The sequence below is a fragment of the Sesamum indicum genome, linkage group LG6 (genome assembly GCF_026168435.1).
Source record: "Sesamum indicum cultivar Baizhima isolate 11 linkage group LG6, ASM2616843v1, whole genome shotgun sequence".
NCBI lineage: Eukaryota > Viridiplantae > Streptophyta > Magnoliopsida > Lamiales > Pedaliaceae > Sesamum > Sesamum indicum.
Genome location: NC_142662.1, coordinates 13,281,966 through 13,291,330, shown reverse-complemented (window position 1 = coordinate 13,291,330; position 9,365 = coordinate 13,281,966).

The following is a 9,365-nucleotide window of genomic DNA, read 5'->3' as shown; positions in this document are numbered from 1 at the left end:
AAGCACAATCACATAACTACATAGGCAAAATTAAAACACTTTGCCACTTAGGCTCAAGATACGAAGTCTTACGGTATTCACAAGGGGACATTGCACATAGCACAAAGCAAACACAAGAAATATGAATTGATGCAAAATCAATAAACTATTGATTCTTCTTCTTCAATCACTATGTTTGTTTCTTTCTTTTTATTAAACCGTTTGGGTCTTTTGCAATTTTTTATAAAATGACCCTTTTTCCCACAATTGTAGCATCACCTATTTATATTCTTCACTTCTTCTTCGTTACCACTGGACTAAGAACTATTGTGTTTTTTATTCCTCTCTTTGCTATGTCTTTTATGAAAGGAATTTCTATACCTAGATTTTCCATTAACAGAATTAACCTCATATTGGTTGCTGCTAGGTCTATTCATTTTTAGGTCAATCTCTTTGCTTTTTAGTCCTATCACAAGAGTATCAAGGTTCACGCTATCTCTACCGTATTTAATAGCAAATTTGAAATCAGAATAAGTATCAAGTATAGCATTCAAAAGCATAATAGGAGAGCACTCATCAATACTTTTATCACCAGTCAACTTAATATCTTGAACAAATTTAGTAAAATATTCCAAATTCTCATCAATGTCTTTAGACAAATCAAGCTTGTATCTAAAAAATTTCTCAAGCAAAAACAATTTGCTCGGGAGGAATGTCTCAATGTAAAGCTGTTCTAATTGAAGAATACGCATACTCATCATTTTCCAACATTTTTTCTTCATAAATGTTATTAGAATATATGCTATCTATGGCCTTGAAAAGTTTTTGTTGGATCAAAATCCCTTTCATTTTCTGTTGCTAAATCGAAAAATCACTTTTTCAATCGAAAAGTTGGAGGTTATAACCGGCCATTAAAAGATTATAGAGAACGGTTTTTAACAAAAATTTTGAATTGTCAAGAAGAAATATAACACACTAATTTTTGGCACAATTCTTTTAGAAACAAAATTCACGAAATTAAAAAAGGATAGAAAATGTCTTAGAAATGTATTTAAGAATTATCACAGAAAATGGCCCAAATTCTCATCAATGTCTTTAACTAATCAAGCTTGTATCTAAAAAATTTCTCAAGCAAAAACAATTTACTCGAGAGGGATGTCTCAGTGTAAAGCTGTTCTAATTTTTCCCATAAATCTCTTGCAGAATTTTGTTTACCAACTTTTCTAAGCACATAAATAAGACAAATTCAATATAATCGAAGTATATGCATACTCATCATTTTCGAACATTTTTTCTTCAGAAATGTTATCAGAACATATGCTATCTATGGCCTTGAAAAATTTTTGTTGGATCAAAATCCCTTTCATTTTCTATTGCCAAATTGAAAAATCACTTTTTCCATCAAAAATTTGGAGATTATAACCGGCCAATTAAAAAGATTTTACAGATCGGTTTTTAACGAAAATTCACACTGATTTTTGGCACGATTCTTTTTGAAACAAAATTCACGAAATTAAAAAAGGATAGAAAATGTCTTAGAAATGTCTTTAAGAATTATCACAAAAAACGGCCCAAAGTCGAAAATATCACAAAATGATTCACAGTAATGACAATGCTTTGATTTAAAGATAAATAATCACAATAATCTCAAGTATCACAATAATCACTCAAATACCAAAACATATAGGAAATATCATAAATATTTAAATCACACAGATTGCAATATATCAGATAAATTTGCAGCGGATAACTAAATATAACTTGAATTCCGAAGGCGAACAAATCGCAAAAACAGGTATCCCAAAGATATAATAATATCACAAAGATATAGTAATCGAACAAATCGCAGAAAATAACAATCACAGAGATATACTCGATATCAAGAAGACTGAGGCTTCCCGCCTATGTCCCGACCAGATACCCGACATCCTCAGGGGACCAGCCAAATGGGAGTTTTGGGGGATTTACCGTGGCTAAATAATAACAGTAGTATCGACAAGGAAAAAATTGCGGAAATAAAATAAGAAGGGTTAGAGAATCGCTACCACCACTAGGAGCCGGATTTCAGAGATGAGGTTCTAATACCACTGTAAAGTGACAACCTCACAATCCTAATTGACCAGTGTACCAACGATTGGAGTACAAAACTCATTAATACAAATAGATATTACTCAAAATTAATGATAATAAGAAAGTAATGAGAACAAATCTTAAGAATCACAAATCTGTAGAAGTAGGCTCAGTTTTCGCCAGATCCCACGACCCGAACACGAAAATGGCCGTTCACAAAGAACACTTTTCCCACGATTGCTCCACCTTCAACCCTACGCCACAAAGTTCTAATCTTTCTGAACTTTCAAGATGACTTTCTCACAAAGACCCACAAATGTGTATATGATCACAAAGATTTTCTTCGAGATAGACAAGAGAAGGGATTTTCAGCTTCGTGTTTAAACCGAGAAGATGAATCCTCCTTTTAAAGGAGTAGGGGTGAAGTGTATAAGGAAGCTGATAGTGGCTTTCCAAAAACTATTGAAATTGACCAAGGAAACTCACCATTATTTTCAGTGAAGAGAAAAGGCAAGAAAATCACAAAAGAGGGAAAGAGAGGATTGCAGTTGATTCATGAAAGAAATGAGAAGATTAGGATAAGGTGGAAGTATATGTATATGAGAGAGAGAGATGACTTGGGGCGGGTCATGGGCCAGCCGGGTGGGTTGAAGTAGTGGGCCTCCAAGTGGGCTAAAGAATTAAATGGTCTTTGGGCCACCAATATTAACATGCTCCACCTTGGACCAAAGATACAAGGTCATTGAGCAGGAGTCTTTTATTAATAGGGATTGGCTATTTCATCAATGTCTGGGGACCCGCTCCAGTGTACCTGAAAAAGATGTTAGTAACAGGATATCTAAAGCACAGAGCACAAGCACTTTTACAGCAATTAACACTAAGTTAAAATCAAACAAAAGACTATAGCATATTGCCACCTAGGTTCATTCACAAAGAATCTTCTAGCCACAAAAGGCTCAACAAACCACTTAGGTTCAACCGGTCATATTACACGAAGACTCAATTTAGCCACTTAGACAAATTCATGTCATCAAGGCACACAGAGAACTCAACAGGCTACAAATGCACAATCACATAACCACATAGGCACTTAGGCTCAAGATACAAAGTCTTATGGTATTTACAAGGGAACATTGCACTTAGAACAAAGCAAACACACGAAATATGAATTAATACAAAATCAATAATCTATTGATTCTTCTTCTTCAATCACTACGTTTGGTTCTTCCTTTTTATTAAACCGTTTTGATCTTTTGCAATCTTATATAAAATGACCCTTTTTTCCCACAATTAGCATCTTCTATCTTTATCATTCGTTTCTTCTTCGTTATCACTGGACTTAGAACTATTGTGTTTTTTATTCCTCTCTTTTCTATGTCTTTTATGAAAGAAATTTCTATACCTAGATTTTCCTCAAACAGAATTAACATCATATGGGTTGTCGCTAGGTTTATTGATTTTTTGGTTAATCTCTTTGCTTTTTAGTCCATTCACAACAGTAGCAATGTTCACGCTATCTCTACCGTATTTAATAGTAGCTTTCGCATCAGAATAAGTATAAGGTATAGCATTCAAAATCATAATAGGAGAGTACTCATCAATATTGTTATCACCAGTCAACTTAATATCTTGAACCAATTTAGTAAAATCATCCAAATTCTGATCAATGTCTTTAGAGAAATCAAGCTTGTATCTAAAAAATTTCTCAAGCAAAAACAATTTACTCGGGAGGGATGTCTCAGTGTAAAGTTGTTCTAACTTTTCCCATAAATTTCTTGTAGAATTTTGTTCACCAACTTTTCTAAGCAAAGAATCAGACAAATTCAATGTCATCGAAGAATACGCATACTCATCATTTTCCAACATTTTTTCTTCAGAAATGTTATCAGAATATTTGTCATCTATGGCCTTGAAAACTTTTTATTGGATCAAAATTCCTTTCATTTTCTATTGCCAAATCGAAAAATCCCTTTTTCCATCAAAAAGTTGGTGATTATAACCGGCCATTTAAAAAGATTTTAGAGAACGATTTTTAACAAAAATTTTGAATTTTCAAGAAGAAATATAACACACTGATTTTTGGCACAATTCTTTTAGAAACAAAATTCTCGAAATTAAAAAAGGATAGAGAATGTCTTAGAAATGTCTTTAAGAATTATCACAGAAAATGGCCCAAATTCAAAAATATCACAAAATGATTCACAGTAATGACAATGCTTTGAATTAAAGATTGATAATCACAACAATCTCAATTATCACAATAATCACTCAAATACCAACAAATATGGGAAATATCAGAAATATTTAAATCACACAGATTGCAATATCTCAGATAAATTTGCAGTAGATAACTAAATATAACTTGAATTCCGAAGGCGAACAAATCGTAGAAACAGGTATCACAAAGATATAGTAATCTAACAAATCACAAAAAATAAGAATCATAGAGATATACTCGCAAGAGATATCAAGAAGACCGAGGCTTCCAGCCTAAGTCCCGACCAGATACCCGACATCCTCAGGGGACTGGCCAAGTGGGAGTTTAGGGGGATTTACAATGGCTAAATAATAACAGTAATATCGACAAGGAAAAATTTTCAAAAATAAAATAGGAGGGATTAGAGAATCGTTACCACCACCAGGAGCCGGATTCAGAGACGAGGCTCTGATACCACTATAGAGTGACAACCTCAGGATCCTAATTGACCAGTGTACCAATGATTGGAGTACAAAACTCCTTAATACAAATCGATATTACTCAAAATTAATGATAATAAGAAAGTAATGCGAACAAATCTTAAAAATCACAAATCTGTAGAAGTAAGCTCAGTTTTAGCAATATCCCACAACCCAAACACAAAAATGGTTGTTCACAAAGAACACTTTTCCCACGATTGCTCCACCTTCAACCGTACGCCACAAAGTTCTAATCTCTCTGAAGTTGCTATTAAATAACCAGAGAAAACAAGGAAAAATTTGTAACCAAAAACATGACTTCGTTGCCCCGCCTCAAATATAAAAAAAACATAACGTCATCATCTTCCTCAACATCTTCGTTTTGCAACTCAGTAGCAGTGGTAGTCTCCATCTCCACAAACTGGACATTCTTGACAGTTAAGAAGGAGTTCGAACGCTGGTATGAGATAAAGAAATCAAAGGACAATCTTGGTCCTACTAGTGTAAGTGAAGATCCGAGTAGAAGAGGTAGGGCTAAAAACATTCATAGATGGAGGAGTCGTGAAAATTTGATCTATAGAAATGCCGATCATTTATTTGGCGTCAAAGACATTCGGAATTTCAACTTTGATTATACTTTTTTAGTTAGGGATAGTAATGGAGACTATTATTCTATTTATTTTTGTTTTGAAAATCATATTTTTTAGATTGACAACAATCATTCTTTACTGAGTGAACTCTTCTTTTAGTTATTGCAATTCTAACTCTATGAATAATGGATCTTCGAGTGACGATTCCTTATATAATCGTTACATGTACGATACTCAATCTTGTAGGAATAATCACATTACTAGGTGCATTGACAATTGTCTTCATTCTCAAATCTCTATTGATACGTCCATTGTAAGTGATAGTTAAATTTCTAGGTGCGCTATTTATAAATGGAGAATCGACTAGTAGTGAAAGTGGAAGGTCCAATGTAGAAACCCACGTGAAGAGTAGTGATTTAACTCTAGGAGAAAGGACTAATGATCTCGATGCAACTCAAAATTACAGGACTTTGTGGATTCAATGTGAAAATTTTTATAGATTAAATTATATAAAAAAAATTAAATAAAAATGAATACTTGTGAACAATGTGGATATCATTTGAAAATGAGTAGTTTAGAAAGAATCGAAGTTTTGATCGATCCTGATATTTGGGATCTTATGGATGAAGATATGTCTCTCTCGATACCAATGAATTTCATTCGGAGAAGGAGCCTTATAAAGTTCATAGTGATACTTATCAAAGTAAGACAGGATTAAGTGAGGTTGTTCAAACAGGCGTAGGTCAACTAAATGAAATTTCCATAGCAATTGAAGTTATGGATTTTGAGTTTATGGGGGGTAGTATGGGACCCATAGAAGGCGAGAAAATTACCCGTTTGATTGGGTATGCTACCAATCAGTTTCTACCTCTTATTGTAGTGTGCGCTTGGGAGAGGGGTGCGTGTAAGAAGGAAATTTTCGCTTGATGCAAATGGCTAAATATTCTTTTGGCTTATATTCTTATCAATCAAATAAAAAGTTATTTTATGTACCAATCCTTACATCTTCTACTACTGGTAGGGTAACTGCTAGTTCTGGTATGTTGGGAGATATCATTATGATGAACTCAATTCGTACATTGCATCTGCTGGTAAAGAGTAATTGAGTAAACATTGAATCAAACAGTATTTGAAAGTTCACAAGCGGCTGAATATTTATTCAAGAAGGGCTTATTTGACATAATCGTACCACATAATCTTTTAGAAAGTATTCTGAGTGGGTTATTTAATTCCACGCTTTCTTTATTTTGAAGTCAAATTCAAGTAGAGCACACTAAGTTCAATTATAGCAAATAAGTAGTTAGCTTATTCAAATCAAAGAAGATAAGAATGGAGTTTTCTTTGGTGACCTAAGATCTAATTGTAGAAAGAATAAAAAATTGTGGATAACTCTCCGTTTCTAATTTTTTTCACCTAGATTCTTGATAACTAATTAATAGGTCTCTACCAACAACATAAAATCGTAAGATCTCTTTTTTGTGAAAGTAGGCAAATAAAAATGAATTTCGTCTCAAGTATACAATTACAATCAAATTTAAATATAGAAAAAATAGATATATAGTTTTTTATTCTTCTCCATCTCCCAAAAAACCCATTTCCACTTAAATCCCGGTTGTGTTGCAACCTAACAAATCTTTTGATAATTTGTAAGAAACTCTTTGAGAAGATACAAGATTTAAAAGGACAGAAGGATACAGGGAAACAACAGTGTAGCTCCAGCCACGAAGAAGAAGAACAAAGCCTGTTCATGCTTTGTCTTATTTCTATTCCTTTAAGTCAAATTTTAAAAACACATTTTTACTAGTGACAGGTTGAATTGTTTAGCAACTTAGTAGTTAGGTAAATTTGTTAGAACTTGATATGTATATATACAGCCCCTTCGTGCTCAAGTGCAGACAGATGAAATACAATCTTCTCTTCCCTGTAAACTTTACTCTGATAAATTCCCTTCAAATTCATCCCGTCTCATCTATTTTAACATGGCATCAGAGCAGGTTAAGCTCTGATACAACAAATCTCACCAAGCCTCTGCACTGTTAGTGCCACTTTCTTGAATAAAGAAAACGGAATGTCAAAACACCATGGAAGAAAGAACCTCTGGTGAATACAACAACATGAAAAACCAAGGGAGTGATAACTTTGGGATAACTCTCATATGAACACCATTAAACGGGAGCAATTATCTTTCTTGGGCAAGATCAATCAAGATTTCCATTGGAGCAAGACAGAAGTTAGGCTACATTAATGGAACATGTCAAAAACCAACAGAAGATAAGGAAGTCGTAGAGCAGTGGAGGAAGAACGACTACATGGTCGTATCCTGGATTTGAACTCCATTACAAATGAAATTACAGAAGATTTTCTGTATGCAGATTCGGCTAGGGACTTGTGGGTAGAACTCGAAATGCGATTTGGTGAAAGTAATGGTCCTCTACTCTACCAGATACAGAGAGACATTACTTCTATATCACAAAAGAACATGAATGTGGCAGTGTATTTCACAAGACTTAAAAGGCTTTGGGATGAATGGGGATCACTTGACCAATTATCCGTGTGCTCTTGTGGAGCAAGCAAGAAAGTATCTGATAAAATGGCCTCTTATCAATTAATCCAGTTTCTCATGGACCTTAGCAACACCTACGATCATGTGAGGAACCAGATTTTACTCATGGATCCTTTGTGGCATAGAGTGGAGAAACAGAGAGATGTCGACTCTGGAATTAATGATATTGAAAAGGAAGGAGTAATGGCTGCGCAAGTTCTTGAACCAAGAAGGCAAGTGAACACAAGAGGAAATTTCAAGAAAGCTCCTATAGACAAGAAACAGTTGCTGTGTGAACACTGCAAGAAGAGGGGCCACCTGAAGGAAGGATGCTTTGAATTGATAGGTTTTCCAGATTGATATAAAGGTATTACAGACAAAGGGAAAATTGGTGGCAGACCCTTGAATTTCAGAACTATAAATGGAATAACAGAGCAAGAAGCAAATAGTCTACAGATAACTCTCAACTTGGATGAGGTCAGAAGATTTTCAAGGTTTGTCAAAAAGGCGATACTGAAGGTCACACAAGACCAAAGCAACAGCCACCTAAGTTCAAACTTCTCTGATTTTCAAGGCTATGTAGGTACAATTCCTATCACTACTGATTTATAGATTATTGATAGTGGGGCTTTAGCCCACATGTGTGCCTCCATAAAGGCTTTCAAAACTTTCTATGCTCTTACCAACGAAGTCTCTATCAAGTTGCCTAATGGATCTAGCCAACAAGTTAAAATTGTAGGAGATGTTCATAGAAGTCAAAACTTTATATTAAAACATGTTTTATATGTACCCGCATTCAAACATACCTTACTTTCAGTAAGCAAGTTATGTGAAGATGATCATTATAGTGTGCATTTTGTAAATCATACTTGCATTGTGCAGGACCCTCTGACTAGAAAGGTGATGGCTATAGGTAGGCCACAAGGGAGACTATATGTGTTAGAGAAGAAACCACCAGCTCACATGCAAAATGGCCCTAAGTTGACTATCCCATGTAAAGAAAATATACCTGCTGCTATGTGCAATTTGAACAAGTGTAATGATAAATGAGATGAAATGCTTTGGCACAATAGGCTAGGACATCCAAGCTTAAATATTCTGAATCACATGAAACTTTGTACTGACAATGCTATTAATAAAATCAAATGTGAAGTGTGTCCTTTGGCAAAACAACATAGAATGCCATTCTCCTTAAGTGAATCCAAAACCAAGTCTGTATTTGAGTTGATTCATGTAGACATATGGGGTCCATATAGAAATTACTCTATTAACAACTTTGAATATATGCTCACCATTGTTGACGAGTTTAGTAGAAGCACCTGGGCATATCTTATGCTACACAAATCACAAACTCAATCCAAGCTAAAATAATTCTATAATATGGTGCTGATCCAATTTGAAGTAAAAATAAAACAGATAAGGACTGATAATGGGACTGAATTTATTTATAAAGAGTGGGAAAAAGTATTATTTTAGTCCGTTAAGTATACTTAATTTTAATTTTAATC